Here is a 17,217-nt window from a genome sequence, read left to right as displayed (position 1 = left end):
TGCTGTTTCCCCGCCCTCTACACATTTATGTAGCACCAAAATGGATATGGGTGAAACCATGATTTTTCCACTGTCTAGGAAAATCATGTGGAATCTGCAGAGTGATGAATTATTCCTCTTGAGTTGCTAGAATAGGGTGCTGGTCAAGTTTTGAGGCACGAACATATTCTTTAGCTCCTTTGGGCTTTGGTTGGACTAAGGAACGGATTTTTGACCACGGGGAACATGTCTTTTTAGCAAAAGCAGAATATGGGTTTATGAGGGGTAGGTCGGTAGGAGACACTTTGTTTTCATCAGGTAGGATATCAACTTCATAAAGGTAGTCATATATGCAAGAGTTGGTTTTATACAGAGTGAGAGACATATTAACTTTTGCTAAGGACTTACAAGGGTTGGACGCAGATGGTAACGACTCAGACATATTTTTACTAAACTGCTCCTCTCTCCAAAAGAGATAGACTGGCTCTGATACCATGAGTGTGTAGAGGGCGGGGAAACAGCAAGCAAGACGGCCAGATTACAAGCACAATAGTTTTCTTACATAGTAGGACTGGGCTTCAACATCCCAAAGGATGGCTTGCCACAAACCTGACTTCAACAACCCGAAGGATGGCCAGTCAAGTTAGTCGGACAGTTTGAAAGATCATAGATATGAAAGTTTTTCCTACAAAATGGGCTGGTTTCCTAGCCAAGCTACTCAACTCGAAAAAACTTTCCCACTACTACAGACATACTGTCAAAGCTTCGGAAAACCATTGTACTTGTAGCAAGCTTAACTTGCTCAATATTTCCTAACCCTATACTAACTTAGGACTATTGTACTTGTAGCAAGCTTAACTTGCTCAATACTTCCTAACCCTATACTAACTTAAGATCAGCCTTTCCATGCCTTTCAAAGAGAAGAACAAGAGAAATTTAGAAAGCAAACATTTTATTGATATCGGAAAATTTACAGGGAGATTGTTTGATACCTTCTAACTATTACATAGCCTCTTATTTATAGGAGCTGGAGGCTACTACAAGACATATCTTACATGACACACGGGTCCCGCTAGACAAGGGCCTAATAAAACAAGCCTAATAAAACGAGCCTAATAAAACAAGCCTAATAAAACGAGGAGAACACTATCCAAAGCATGACAACCATGTGCAAGCATGTGACCATGGGGTCGGTTTTTGTCTTTCTTGTAAGCACGTCAGTAAGCCTTATCCGACGGAGCGATGCTTGATGGCGTCAACGGCGGAACTGTGTATCCTTTCTCTATCCACCATTCTGGTCCATGTTTTTTCTTGAAATTTTCTTTGTTTTCGAGACTTCTTTTTCGCGACCTTGCGTAGTAGCATTTTCTGCTGGATGGTCCTGGCATCTCTAGATCAATTTATGTTGAATCTTGAGATGGAAAATTCAACCTTATCTTTGTGATAGCCTGAGTGACTTCATTTCTGATTATTTCATACGGCACTCGGTACTCCTTTGCTGCTTCTCGAACTCTTTCCCAATGGGGATGGTCATCAGTGTAATTCCAACGAGCCCATTCTTTCGGTCATATCTCCTTTGGGATGCACTAAATCCATTGCATTTACAATCTATTAAAGAACAAAAATTGGTAAATTAGATGATGTTATCTTTTTTATTTGGCGCAGTAAAGATGAGTTACAAAATAAGGTACGTGAGAAGTGGAATTGGTGCAAAAATGATGAGGCAAGGTGAATATCTGGTTAACTGGCAAAATTCAACTGCACCTCGACTGAAATTGTATATATAGAAGGAGCAGCAGTGTTTAATTGTTTTTCAATTTTTGCTACTGAAAGGAAATGCATTAAATAAATAGGCAGCAATGTTAACTCATACCTCACAAATGTTAACTTGAATGTCAATGATGTATTTTAAACAATAATCACAAGGAAACATAGGACATTTCCGTATACATAATGCTTTCATTTCTCAAAATGTAACATAGTAAACAATGCTATTACCAGAAATTCATGGTGTTGAAATGCTGAACAGCAAACTTCAGCAGAAAAGAAAATTTGTGATGAAAAGCTAGATAAATTATCAAATGGAACTTCTGATAAGATCATAAAAAAGGCAATCAACCAGTATTCGTCCTTATCTAATACAACTTTTTTCTTAATTGAGATTGGCTTGGTCCTGAATCTACGCTAATGAAACTACTTATCGAGAAAAGCTAGTCAATATTTTTTTTCCATCTCTTTGTCGAGAAGTGCTAGTTTTAGAGATAAATTCCGCTCATAAATTTGGGTTAATCCAAAATAAAGTAATGTACTTAATTTTGCAAATAATGCAAGCATTTCTTATCATATTCTATCATCATAAAAAGCTTTAGTCATGATGCAGAAGCTTAACTTCTTTCAGCGATTACATGAAAGATCATGAATTGGTGAATTAGCCTTATATACATCTAAGAAGTTTATCACCTTTGGCATTTTAAGAGCTAACTATAGTTTACCAAGATAACAGAGTCTGGCTGTTGTAAACTGTCGTTTTTGCTGCATTATGAGGTGATAATACAACATGTGCAATGCCAAAAGTTCACCTTTATCAACTGCAAACTGCCGACCAATCCTTTGTCACTGATCTAGTTACGTTGCCTCTACTTCTATGTACTATTATCTGCCACAAGAAGGTCGTAAGAAGAATTTTGCAATGAAACTCATAATTTAATAATAGAAAATGTAGAAATTTTCCTAACCACAAAGCTCATGCAAACAACACTGAGAAATGGAATACAGAATTAGAGCAAACATATTTACTTCCATTGTTTAATCTCAAGAAATACCAGCACATGCAGCGGAAAGAACAATTTGGTGAAAACCAAAGAAGATCATACCTCAAATTTTTATTTTAAAACAGGATCCAAACGTATGACAGAGGAAAATGCGCTCAGTGGATCTACTTTAACACAAAAGATCCAAAAAAAGAAAGCTAGTCCTGAGGTAGGAAAATTAACATATAGTATATTCAATCAAGAAAAAGTAATAAATGAAAAAATAGCATAGTCAAAAAAACAATCACAACAAACTGGATTGAGAGCTAATCTACTACATACCAAAATATGGAAAACAAAAATCTTTGGAGAACAAATTAGCATTCATTCCCCAGATCAACCAAAAGCAAAAATCCAAAAAGTTAAAAAGTTTAACCGAATCTGAAAATGGAAAAAATAACAACCAATTGAGAGCTAATCTATTGTTACCCGAAACATGGATATGAAAATTAGCATTTATTCCCAAATCAACCACAAAAAGGGAGAAAATTTACAGATTCTGCAATGCATGCAAGTATCATGGAGCGAAAGAGAAAAGATGATAAAGTTCTGAGATTGAAACTTGAGGAGAAAAAAAAGTTTTGGTATCAATTCGATGAAGAATAATATAGTGAGGTCAAGATAGAAGTGGAAAAAATAAGAGTAAAGTAGAGAGAAATAAAAGTACAGAAACATGGAGAAGAGATGACAATACTCAGCTTCAATAGACCAGAGCTTCATGCAAATCTGTTAAATTTTGCCGGAGAGAGGTTAGAGGCATGGAAGAAGCTTTCTCAAAGTGAAGAGAGTAGGAAGCAGTTGTATCACACGTGTCCCCAAGAGATAAACAAATGAGTTGTAATTTAAAACGAAAATGCCCAAAGTGCCCTTCATCGTACCAACAAGTCTCACTTATTATATAGTTGAATTTATATTCTTTTTTTCCTTTCTCATAATAAACTCGTATTCTCACCTTTTTCCCCTCTTACGAAGGTGTCCATTATCTAAAAACAAGGAATGCAAGACATTTAATAAATCAAAACTACATTCATTTATTTTTATATTTTTGCATTCGTCTCAAGTTCTCAAGAATTGCAACAAATAAGTTGAAACAATAAAATTTATGGTATCAAAGTTGTCAATTTCAAGAATCAAGTTCTATTTTGCTAACTTTCAACTTTTTTAAAAAAAAACTATAAATTTATATGTAGGTCTTACTAACCTACTACTTGAAGGTAGTAGGTTAGCATTGTACCCATTTTTTATTTGATAAAAATATCCCTACTACTTATTTGGTCATGTTAATAATTAAAGGGTCTTTAAGTATATTAACACAACTAGTTTCATGAGGCACTCAAAATATAAAATAGATACTTAAATTTAAAAAATACTTCATTTTACACCTTTTTACTGTATAATAATTAAAATTTCAAATAAGTATATTTTCAATATATAAGCAAAACCTTCATTTCACTCCTTTAAATCTTAACTTTTATTTAATGAAATTATTTGCTTCAAATTAGATGCTGAAATAAAATTTAAATTTTATGGATTCTTAATCTAACTACTTTAAGTTACTTCATTCTAAATTAATAATTTATACATACTTATTACCAAAAAAAAAAATATATACATACTCAATGAACTCTTAAGACAAGTAAAGAGTTTGAACCAAAATGCTACGAAATCTGTCCAAACATGTAGCTAGCGACACTTAGTGATGAAAGATCAAGAAAATCAAGAAAACCAAGAAACACAAGATTGAAATTCAAGAGCAAGAAAGTCCAAGAAACTCAAGTTTGAAGATTATTTTCTTATAAGAATGAGAATTCTTGTTTCTTTAATCCTTTTCTAAATAGGTTTCTTGTTTCTTGATTTATATTATAATAGAGATTTAATTTCCTATTATTAGTAGGATCTTTATTCTAGTTCTAGTCGGATTTTAGTTTTCTTTATTCTTTTCCTTATAGAATAGGAATTTTACTTTTCTTGTTTTTAGTTATTTCCTTTCTAGAATAGAATAGGGATATCAAAGAAGAGACCCTGGGCCTATATAAAGGGTTCTTATTCTTTGTTTTAACACTATTCACGGTTTTAGCACAAACCTAAATTTTGCAATAGAGTTATTTTCTCTATTTCTTGTTCTTTATCCTTATTTTTGGTTCTACGCAAGGTGGAGGTAGTCTTTATCTTGTTTTCAATAACGTGTGGTGTTTCTTTATCATGTAAGTTGATTTCAAGTGGTGACTTAGGAACTTTATTAGTTCTTAATCATTCAAGAACGCGTTTCTTGATTAAAATTCGTTCTATTTCGTACCCAGAACCTTAACTTTCTTCCCATCATTCTACCCTCAATATTTATTTGCTTTAAACGGGTAAATAGTTATTTTCATAGTTCAGATCGTCATTTTTCACCTTGTTTTGGAATCACCTAATTCCGAGACCTATAACTTGAGTTACGTCGGTTTCTTGAATTCTGCCCATCAAGTCGTTTCAAAATCAAGATCCTGATCGATTGGTTCTTTGTTAACTCAAAGAATCACATCAATTTGGTATCAGAGCAAGAAAGTCCAAGAAACCAAGAAATGCAAGATTGAAATTCAAAGAACCAATCGACCAGGATCTTGATCTTGAAACGACTTGATTGGCAGAAGTTAAGAAACCGACGTAACTCAAGTTATAGGTCTCGGAATTAGGTGATTCCAAAACGAGGTGAAAGATGACGATCTGAACTATGAAAATAACTATTTACCCGTTTAAAACAAGTAAATATTGAGGGTAGAGCGATGGGAAGAAAGTTAAGGTTCTGGGTACGAAATAGAACGAATTTTAATCAAGAAACACGTTCTTGAATGATCAAGAACCAATAAAGTTCCTCAGTCACCACTTGGAATCAACTTACGTGATAAAAAAACACCACACGCTATTGAAAATAAGATAAAGACTACCACCACCTTGCTTGGAACCAAAAACAAGGATAAGAACAAGAAATAGAGAAAAATAACTCTATTGCAAAATTTAGGTTTATGCTAAAAACATGAACAGTGTTTAACAAAGAATAAGAACCCTTTAGATAGGCCTAGGGTCTCTTCTTTGATGACTACAAATTCCTATTCTACTCTAGAAAGAAAATAGCTAAAAACAAGAAAAGTAAAATTTCTATTCTATAAGGAAAAGAATAAAGAAAACTAAAATCCTACTAGAACTAGAATAAAGATCCTACTAATGATAGGAAATTAAATCTCTATTATAATATAAATCAAGAAACAGGAAACCTATTTAGAAAAGGATTCAACAAACAAGAACTCTCATTCTTGTAAGAAAATAATATTCAAACTTGAGTTTCTTGGACTTTCTTGCTCTTGAATTTCAATCTTGTGTGTTATATCCCGTATTTTGTACATTCGGGTATTTTAAGATAATCGTGGTAAGTCAAGGGTAAGACTATTTTTCAAAATTATTTTAATGTATAAGTTGTTTACTAGTATGGAAATATCGAGAAAGGCTAAGGGTAAAAAGCAAAATTCACAAAGTGGTTCATGGTAATATTGTGGAAGGCTAGGGGCAAAATGGGAATTTCACAAAATATTCAAGAAGGTTCTAGCCAAGCCCCTCTTGGCCGTGTGGCATGGGTTCACATGGTATTAGTAGAATCCATATAAATATATATATATACATATGGAAAAGTGATGACAAAATAAGATAATTAGTCATCTTTGTTTTATTTTAAGAAAGTTCAAGAAAAAGGGAGAAGGGGACATGTGTCCACCTTGTGTTGGTAGAAGCCATATATATATATATATATATTTACATAATTGATGACAAAGCAAGACATACTCTTCATAAAAATTCAAGAAACTTGAAGGAAAGAAGCTAGAAGGCATTCGGCCATGGCTCCAAAAATTTGGCCCATGGAAATTGATCGAGAAAAATTATTTTATTCCAGTATTCCAACTAATTTGAAGGCCCTAATTAACGTGGGGTGGTTGTTGAAGCAAGCAAACCATTCATTTGTGCAAGTTTACAACTCTAGCCACGTTAACAAGTGGAGTGAGAAAGGTATGTATTCAATCTTCTTTTACATGTGTTATAGATGATTTATGTATGTAAGGCTTACCCTTTCTTTATTTTGGCATGATCCTTATGAAACAAGCAAATGACGTATATGTATGATTTCAAAGAAATTCCTATTCTTAGAGCCACTAGGATGGCTAATATTCTTGACTTCCATAAGCTATTTCATATGGTTTTGATGCGTATCCATGATGTCCGAAGATCTATTTGATATGTTTTCGAATAGCATTTGAAAGATAATTGATATGACTAATGTCTTGATTTTCAAATGATAGCACGTTTGATTATTCCATTGAGTCCTTGATATATTTTGATACGTACATATGGTTTCAAAAGCTCTATTTGATTTGATCCGTAACGATATTCGAAAGGTACCTAACACGATTGTTGCTTTGATTTTCCAAAAATGACTTCTGAAACGTTCGTAGAAAGCTCTGTACTAAAACGTCCATAACTTTTTCGTACTAACTCGGATTGACTCGAAACGTGTTTATGATCCTTAAGTGTCGATTTGCGTACCTATCTATTGAGTCTTGATTTGTATGCATGTAGTTTCTCACTACTCTGCTCGTGCACGCCTCAATATGTCTTTCACCGAGTCCCGGGCCGGGTATGTTATCGTGCGCACTCCACTGCATTGTTCACCGAGTCCCTCATTAGAGGGCCGGGTACGGTATATATATATGATGACATGATAAGATGATGATGTGTTATGGCGGCCAGGAGGGCATATGATGATTTGATTCGCCGAGTCCCTCATTAGAGGGTCGGGTACGGTATGTATATATACATATGCATGATGATATGATAGCATGCTGATATGATGACATGACTTTATTCACCGAGTCCCTCACTAGAGGGCCGGGTACGGTATATATATATATGATATATGATGTTGACATGCAAGACTCTACTCACCGAGTCCCTCACTAGAGGGCCGGGTACGGTATATATATGTATATGTATATGCATGCACGATGATATGAAAGTATGATGACATGATTTTATCCACCGAGTCCCATAACGGGCCGGGTACGCTATGTGATAATGATACGCATGATCAATGCTTTAAAGGCAAGAGTTTTGGTATTCTGGACATTGTATATGTTTCTGCACCCCTTATATCAGTTATGATTCGTTTACTGTGATTCTTGCCTTACATGCTCAGTACATTTTCCGTACTGACCCCCTTTCTTCGGGGGCTGCGTTTCATGCCACGCAAGTACACCCAGATGAGTAGCAGTCATTATAGAAGATGTTCCAGCGGAGTTGGCAAGCTCCATTTGCCCCTGGAGTGTTGCCGGGTCAGAATATTATGCTATGGTGTCTTGTTCGGAGTTAGAGACTTTGCAGACAGAGTCGTGGGTATAGAATTTGCAGACAGAGTCGTGGGTATAGAATGTCAGTTCTGTAAGCGGATCCATCAGCCGATGTGTCATTTTGTGTTATGATATAAATCCCATATGATTGTAGATTTTGGTTGACTTGAGAACGACGAAAGAAATGTGTCTGAAAGCTCCTGTTATGTATTTCATTTTATTTGAGTTAGGAGTCCAAGAGAATATGTATGTAATAAGAGTCAGCGGGTTTGCTCGGCTCCGAATATGGGGATGGGTGCCCATCACACCCTGGTAAGATTAGGGTGTGAAAAAGTGGTATCAGAGCAGGTTGTCCTAGGGGTTGTCTGCAAAGTCGTGTCCAGTAGAGTCCTGTTTATGGGTGTGAAGCCGGCCACATTTATAAACAGAAGGCTGCAGGGCATCTAGGGATTGTTGACCTTCTTTCTGTCTTAGATCGTGCGATAGAGCCAAGTCATAGGAAATGAGATTCCTTAAATAAGCCTTACATACGACGGAAAAAGGTAAGTGATCATATGGAAAGTTATAGAAGTAAGTCTTGATATATTTGTTCTGTTACCTGAAATTGGAAGCTCTGGACAGCTGGAATGTGTCATACAACCATATGTTCTGTGAGGTATTGTCGATGTATGCTGCGTACAGAGTTTGAATAGTAAGAATGGTAAAGGAGATTCTTCCAGAATTATTCAAGAAAAATAAGGTCATTTAGTTAGGTACACTTAACAGGAAGAAGCTTGGAAAGGAAATATCGTAAATAGACGATAAGTGGGATGTGATATTTTAGAGGAGCTACGGATTCGGGCATGGCGTGAAAAATGATTGTGAGAAAGACGATTAGCATTGTGAAGGATTAAAATGGGTTGCATTCGAGGTTTAGCAGAAGCAAGGTCTATTGGATGATTTAGGGAAAGTCGACAATCGGTTTTGCAGTAGGTTATTATATAAGGATGGTGAGTGGAAATCCGAACAGGCTGATATCCGAAGTATTCATAAGTAACGGCGGCGAAGGTATATTGTTACCATCGGGAATCTAGGAATCTAGGACGAAAAGTAGTACACACATAAGTGAAAAGTGAATATTGAGGATTGAAAAGGGTAAATAGTAATTGTAAAGGGAAAGACGTGTTACGAGAATGTCTCGGAATCTGTAAGACCTCGACTTGCTCCAGATCATGTAATGGAGGTCATGCGAAGAGGTAGATGCGATTATATCAGCGCTAACGCACCGAATTTCATCGGAGTTTCGAGGTTAAGCGTGCTGGGGTGAGAGAAATTTTAGGATGGGTGACCCCCCGGGAAGTGAACTAAAAGTCCTATAAATTGAGACATAAGAGGCAAATGAGAAGTTAGAGTAGCCTAAGGGAAACTAGAGAGTACGAAATGGTTGGAAACCTTAAGAGGTCGCGTAAGACAAGGTAGACTAGACCGGTGAAGAGAAAGAAAGTGCATCACAGCTTTGGAATTAGGATAGGCTTGAATAGCGTTTGGAAGTATTTTGTGGTCTAGTTGATAATAATTATATATATATATATATATATATATATATATATGAATGCGTACGATATCCCACATGAGAATGTATTGGTGGGCATGTGATGTGTGTGTCTCAGCAACCGGCGTTATGGTATGGACGGCCTCAATCGAGTAAGGGTACCGAAGTTCAAGTGACAACAAAAATAAATGGTACAAGTGTTACAAGGTAAGTTGATGTCATTTTCACTACAGGTTAAGATTAGAAAATTCTAATACTACGATATTTGGAAAAGAAGAAAAGTGAGTAAATGGAAGGCAAGAAGATCAAAATGTCGGAAAAAGGTGAAAGGTAAGAAACCTCAGTGAGGGAAGCCCCCGAGAGAAACTACCGGCAAAAGCACGAGACTACTTGGTTAAAAACTCAAAGATAGGCACGTGAAAAGGATAAAGTGTAGTAATATGGAACAAAAGAGGAATGTGTGAGGTTTGAGAACCAATTTCAATAAGTGGGGCTGAAGGAATAGCGACCACAACAAGGAAGGTGAGGTAAGAGAAAGAATGCTTAGGCTTTGCGACGATGTTAAGGGATTTCCAGCCTGTAAGAGGTATATAAAGGGATAAGTGTGTGGTAAAAATTTACACAGTTTCCTCGGACATAGAGGAGCTTTCCAAAAGGATAATTTAAGAATAGAACGGATTTACGCATTTAAAGTAAAATTTCATGAACTTCAGGGCCGATGCCACAGATAACAAGAAAAGAAAAGTGCTCGAGGAAGAAGAAACCCAAGGAGGACTAAGAATGAAAGTAGGAAAGGTATACTAATGGGTTAGTCGAAGGAATAAGAAGGATATATGGGAGTAAGAAGATACTTTAATGAGTTAGCAGTAGAAACCCAATTACGTATCGAGGAAAGAACAAGGATGATGGATCGAAACCGTGGATTAGGAAATTAATGGCATGGAATGATAATTCATGTGAGGTCTGAAAGATTTGAACTTAGGGGAGATAGAATGAAGTGCAAGGAACGTGCATAGGAGACCGCTCGGTCATAGCATCATAAATATAGTTAAAGGTCCGATGAGCGAGGATAGAAAGGGTGCAAACTGTAAGGATTTTATGCTAAGAGCAAAAGTAGCGGGACGCTCGAAAAATATGGACGCGCAGTTGCAACACAAGTGCATGGTTAAGAACAATTACGAGTAAGTGAGTTAAATGGGTGAAAGGGACTAATAGTGGATAGGAAGATATGGAAAGGCTGACAAAGTGATGATATGGTCATAAAATGAAAGACAAACTTATGGTAATGTCACGACCCAACTAGGGGCCGCGACGGGTACCCGGAGCTAGATACCGAGCACTGCTCACTCTACTACTCATTTTACTCATTTAATGATCTTTTGCCAGTTTTACGCATGAAAGTATAGGAAACATAATTTGTATCAAAACATATGTACTTTATATGCATATGTCTCTCGGCCATCAAAATAATATATACATAATAATAGCATCTTTTGAGACCGCCTGACCCACACTACGTATCTACGAGCCTCTACTGTCATAATGAGTACATAGACGGAACAAGACTCCGTCGTGCCCTAATATATATACATATATACCAAAGAGAAATCATAAGCACCTCCGAACAATGGAGTGCTCTCCACCGCTGACAGCTCCTAAGTATCTGGATCAAACTCGCCTCCCTATCTACCTGTGGGCATGAACACAGCGTCCAAAGAAGGGACGTCACTACGAACATTGTACTGAGTATGAGAGGCATGAATAATGAAGAAAAGCATCAATAATATAATGAGAGCATCAATATAAAGCATATGGATCTGACCGATAATCATAAATGGAATAATGCATACTGTCTTACTCATACTTATCATCGTAACATGTATGCATCATATGCAAGCTGCCCGCCCATGTCGGAACGGTGTGATAATCAATAATGTAAGCCCGCGTCCTGGGTACCATCTCATGCCGCCCACTAGTGGTGTCTGCCCACGCCCAAAGGTCGTGGTGTATCCGTATCGCCGCCCGCCGAAGCGGTGTCTGCCCGGCCAACTAGGCCCGGTATGCAATGCTCATGCCATGCTTATCATAAAATAATCATAATAATGTACTCATTATGAAATACTTATCTTATCATAGCACATGCGTAAGGTTTGAGAACAACTTTACTATATCGGGGTGACGTAAGGTCGTGACCCCCCGATTACTTTATGGAGAAATTACGGACATTCTGCCTCACCTTGAAAGGACTAGTACATAAGGTGAGTGTAGGCAAGGACTACCATCATCATCATCCTAGCATCATCATATCGTATAACTTATCTCATATAGGCATTTAACTTTTTGGAATGTAGGAGCTCATGGAAATATGGTAATTCGGACTATAAGATTCATGCCATTGGAAAGAAAGGACTAGCCTCACATACCTTGCCGTTTAGCTAAGTTGTTGTCCACTTATTCTCCTTCGATACCACGTCGTCACCTTCATGATAGAATTCGTATTACATTAGTTAATTAACTACAAGAAGGGATCGCTAGTTCTAGGAAAATTTGGGTAGTACTTCCTTCGTTTATACTACTTTTCCTATGTTCAATATCTACCCCCATCATTCGAAATGCTATTCGCAATATCGCAATCAAAATCATCATTTATGTACCATTAACAAAATCCACCATTTTTCTCCAATTTTCCCATATTTCTCCCTATAGCTCACCTTTGTGCTTTCGTGCATTTACTACTTGCTTCACGTTATAAACATCATTTATATTGTATTTGTACTCTCAACACTTCAACATTCATGATTCAATTCCACTATCATTCATTTATGTCACTATTCACTCAATAATGACCCATTCCTATGTTCTTTTACATTTTAAGTATCTAAGCCTTCCAATACCTTGAATCACGTGGTATAGTCATGAAACATACCTTAAATGATTATTGAACAGGCCTTGAGTTGAAATACTTCACTTAGCTAAAACCATAGTTCCACCCTTTTAAGGATTTCTTGACTTAGATGATCCTTTGATGTGTTCTTACACTTGTTTTCATGAATTTAGTGGTGTTGATCTTGATGTTCCCTTTGATTCTCTTGATTTTTTATGGAGGAAATATTTGGAGAGTTCTAGAGAATTCTTGAGGTGTATGGATGAAAAATGAAGTGAAATGAGGCTTAAGTCCCTTTTAATGATCACAAAACGGATCTTTAATGAAACATTGTCGGGATGAACAGTGGTCGTAAACCACAGTTTACGGACCGTATTGTGGTTTACGGTCCGTCCTCCGCGATCGTTTTTAAGCATTTCAAAAACAGAAAGTTTGGCTAAGGGACATGGTAGTTTACGACCGAGGTTTACGGTCCGTAAACCAGTTTACGGGCCGTCCTCCAAGTCGTTTTTAGCCATTTCAACACCCTGACAGAACTTGAAATTTTTGGACAGCTGGAGGACGATTGCACTATACGGTCCGTAAATCACTTTACGGGTCGTATAGTGCCCTTTACGACCACTGAGCTGAGAATTCTCCGCCACTTCCTTATTTTCAAAAATTCATAATTAGCCATTCCCGACTTAGTAAAACAGCATACACTCAAGCCCTTCATTGTTCTACTCGTCACCCAAGTACGAAAAAATTTCCGAGGTGTAACAGGTAAGAAGTTTTCGATATGTTATGCACAGAGTTAGAAAGAAAGACGAGGAATAAGGTAATTATCGTAGACGAGGATACTCGAAGACTGTTGACATATAAGGAGCCCCTTAAAAAGGGGGGGGGGGGGGGAGAATATATTATATCAGACTCTAAAGGAATCGCAACACTTTCAGGCTCTAGAGGAGGAAAATTTATTAGCTCGGGGCCAGAGTTCAAAACATATCGGCATGTCAGGAGAATACATGAAATAAATGGAAACTAATTAAAAATGAGTGTACTGTGAGGCCGACATGAACGGAAAGGATGATAAGATTCAAAGGATATTTCGGATGACAACGACTATTATAACGAAAGTATCAACGATTGGTAGTTTGGAAATTTTGGAAGGAAAGAAGGGACGCAGTGCCTATGAATGAAATAAAAGAGTTCATCGGATACTAGAAAATAGTTCATGGACCATCAATTATACGGAACATGAGAATATACGCTATGAAATTATATGAATCATCAACGTGAAGCAATGCCCAATCATAATTCATAAAGAATCCACACCGGAGAGCCAACAAGGAATAACGATAGACGAAATGAGCGCCAATACAAAGAAATCGGAGATAAGTATACTTGTGTCGAGAAATGTGAGGGCAAGGAACAACCTGTGGCCATATTGGATCGTCAAGTGAAGATTGCGTACCAAAGACACGACTTCTATTAAGGCATTGTGACGAAACAGTAATAAATAAGAGATGACCCGGGAAGGACAAGGATAATGAGTTGGTGCAGTGGATTAGAAGACCCATGACACGGAATGAGGACTCATGTAGAGACCGAGGAGTCCGATTATAAGAAAATAGGGTGAAAGGCAAGGAATGGGGCATGAAGGAAAGGGCTACAATAAGAGGGACCCCCCGAAGTATCATAAGACCCTATGAGATCAGTTGAACATTCGAGGACGAATGTTCTAAAGGGGGGGAGGATGTTACATCCCGTATTTTGTACATTCGGGTATATTAAGATAATCGTGGTAAGTCAAGGGTAAGACTATTTTCCAAAATTATTTTAATGTATAAGTTGTTTACTAGTATGGAAATATCGAGAAAGGCTAAGGGTAAAAAGGAAAATTCACAAAGTGGTTCATGGTAATATTGTGGAAGGCTAGGGGCAAAATGGGAATTTCACAAAATGTTCAAGAAGGTTCTAGCCAAGCCCCTGTTGGCCGTGTGGCATGGGTTCACATGGTATTAGTAGAATCCATATAAATATATATATATATATATATATATATATATATATATATATATATATATATATATATATATATATATATATATATATATATACATATGGAAAAGTGATGACAAAATAAGATAATTAGTCATCTTTGTTTTATTTTAAGAAAGTTCAAGAAAAAGGGAGAAGGGGACATGTGTCCACCTTGTGTTGGTAGAAGCCATATATATATATACATAATTTATGACAAAGCAAGACATACTCTTCATAAAAATTCAAGAAACTTGAAGGAAAGAAACTAGAAGGCATTCGGCCATGGCTCCAAAAATTTGGCCCATGGAAATTGATCGAGAAAAATTATTTTCTTCCAGTATTCCAACTAATTTGAAGGCCCGAATTAACGTGGGGTGGTTGTTGAAGCAAGCAAACCATTCATTTGTGCAAGTTTACAACTCTATCCAAGTTAACAAGTGGAGTGAGAAAGGTATGTATTCAATCTTCTTTTACATGTGTTATAGATGATTTATGTATGTAATGCTTACCCTTTCTTTCTTTTGGCATGATCCTTATGAAACAAGCAGATGACGTATATGTATGATTTCAAAGAAATTCCTATTCTTAGAGCCACTAGGATGGCTAATATTCTTGACTTCCATAAGCTATTTCATATGGTTTTGATGCGTATCCATGATGTCCGAAGATCTATTTGATATGTTTTCGAATAGCATTTGAAAGATAATTGATATGACTAATGTCTTGATTTTCAAATGATAGCACGTTTGATTATTCCATTGAGTCCTTGATATATTTTGATACGTACATATGGTTTCAAAAGCTCTATTTGATTTGATCCGTAACGATATTCAAAAGGTACCTAACACGATTGTTGCTTTGATTTTCCAAAAATGGCTTCTGAAATGTTCATAGAAAGCTCTATACTAAAACGTCCATAACTTTTTCATACTAACTCGGATTAACTCGAAACGTGTTTATGATCCTTAAGTGTCGATTTGCGTACCTATCTATCGAGTCTTGATTTCTATGCATGTAGTTTCTCACTACTCTGCTCGTGCACGCCTCAATATGTCTTTCACCGAGTCCCGGGCCGGGTATGTTATCGTGCGCACTCCACTGCATTGTTCACCGAGTCCCTCATTAGAGGGCCGGGTACCGTATATGTATATGATGACATGATAAGATGATGATGTGTTATGGCAGCCAGGGGGGCATATGATGATTTGATTCACCGAGTCCCTCATTAGAGGGTCGGGTACGGTATGTATATATACATATGCATGATGATATGATAGCATGCTGATATGATGACATGACTTTATTCACCGAGTCCCTCACTAGAGGGCCGGGTACGGTATATATATATATGATATATGATGTTGACATGCAAGACTCTACTCACCGAGTCCCTCACTAGAGGGCTGGGTACGGTATATATATGTATATGTATATGCATGCACGATGATATGAAATTATGATGACATGATTTTATCCACCGAGTCTCATAACGGGCCGGGTACGCTATGTGATAATGATACGCATGATCAATGCTTTAAAGGCAAGAGTTTTGGTATTCTGGACATTGTATATGTTTCTGCACCCCTTATATCAGTTATGATTCGTTTACTGTGATTTTTGCCTTACATGCTTAGTACATTTTCCGTACTGACCCCCTTTCTTCGAGGACTGCGTTTCATGCCACGCAGGTACACCCAGATGAGTAGCAGTCATTATAGAAGATGTTCCAGCGGAGTTGGCAAGCTCCATTTGCCCCTGGAGTGTTGCCGGGTCAGAATATTATGCTATGGTGTCTTGTTCGGAGTTAGAGACTTTGCAGACAGAGTCGTGGGTATAGAATGTCAGTTCTGTAAGCGGATCCATCAGCCGATGTGTCATTTTGTGTTATGATATAAATCCCATATGATTGTAGATTTTGGTTGACTTGAGAACGACGAAAGAAATGTGTCTGAAAGCTCCTGTTATGTATTTCATTTTATTTGAGTTAGGAGTCCAAGAGAGTATGTATGTAATAAGAGTCAGCGGGTTTGCTTGGCTCCGAATATGGGGATGGGTGCCCATCACACCCTAGTAAGATTAGGGTGTGAAAAAGTGGTATCAGAGGAGGTTGTCCTAGGGGTTGTCGGCAAAGTCGTGTCCAGTAGAGTCCTGTTTATGGGTGTGAAGCCGGCCACATTTATAAACAGGAGACTGCAGGGCATCTAGGGATTGTTGACCTTCTTTCTGTCTTAGATCGTGCGATAGAGCCAAGTCATAGGAAATGAGATTCCTCAAATAAGCCTTACATACGACGGAAGAAGGTAAGTGATCATATGGAAAGTTATAGAAGTAAGTCTTGATATATTTGTTCTGTTACCTGAAATTGGAAGCTCTGGACGGCTGGAATGTGTCATACAACCATATGTTCTGTGAGGTATTGTCGATGTTTGCTGCGTACAAAGTTTGAATAGTAAGAATGGTAAAGGAGATTCTTCTAGAATTATTCAAGAAAAATCAGGTCATTTAGTTAGGTACACTTAATAGGAAGAAGCTTGGAAAGGAGATATCGTAAATAGACGATAAGTGGGATGTGATATTTTAGAGGAGCTACGGATTCGGGCATGGCGTGAAAAATGATTG

The 17,217-nt window shown here is 37.2% G+C and overlaps 1 long non-coding RNA gene across 1 annotated transcript; it reads right to left on the bottom strand.

Annotated features, from left to right (window-relative positions):
* Window positions 1-912: 912 nt before the first annotated feature.
* Window positions 913-3,789, bottom strand: LOC132623165 (uncharacterized). Its single transcript, XR_009576110.1, has 2 exons — window positions 2,559-3,789; window positions 913-1,587 (listed from the first exon to the last, which is right to left on the bottom strand). It is a non-coding gene; the product is annotated as an uncharacterized LOC132623165 (long non-coding RNA).
* Between the last annotated feature and the right edge of the window lie 13,428 nt (window positions 3,790-17,217).

This window comes from Lycium barbarum, chromosome 12 (genome assembly GCF_019175385.1).
Source record: "Lycium barbarum isolate Lr01 chromosome 12, ASM1917538v2, whole genome shotgun sequence".
In the NCBI taxonomy this organism is placed as follows: Eukaryota; Viridiplantae; Streptophyta; class Magnoliopsida; order Solanales; family Solanaceae; genus Lycium; species Lycium barbarum.
Note: the sequence above shows the minus strand (reverse complement) of the source record. Positions and strands in the feature narration are given on the sequence as shown.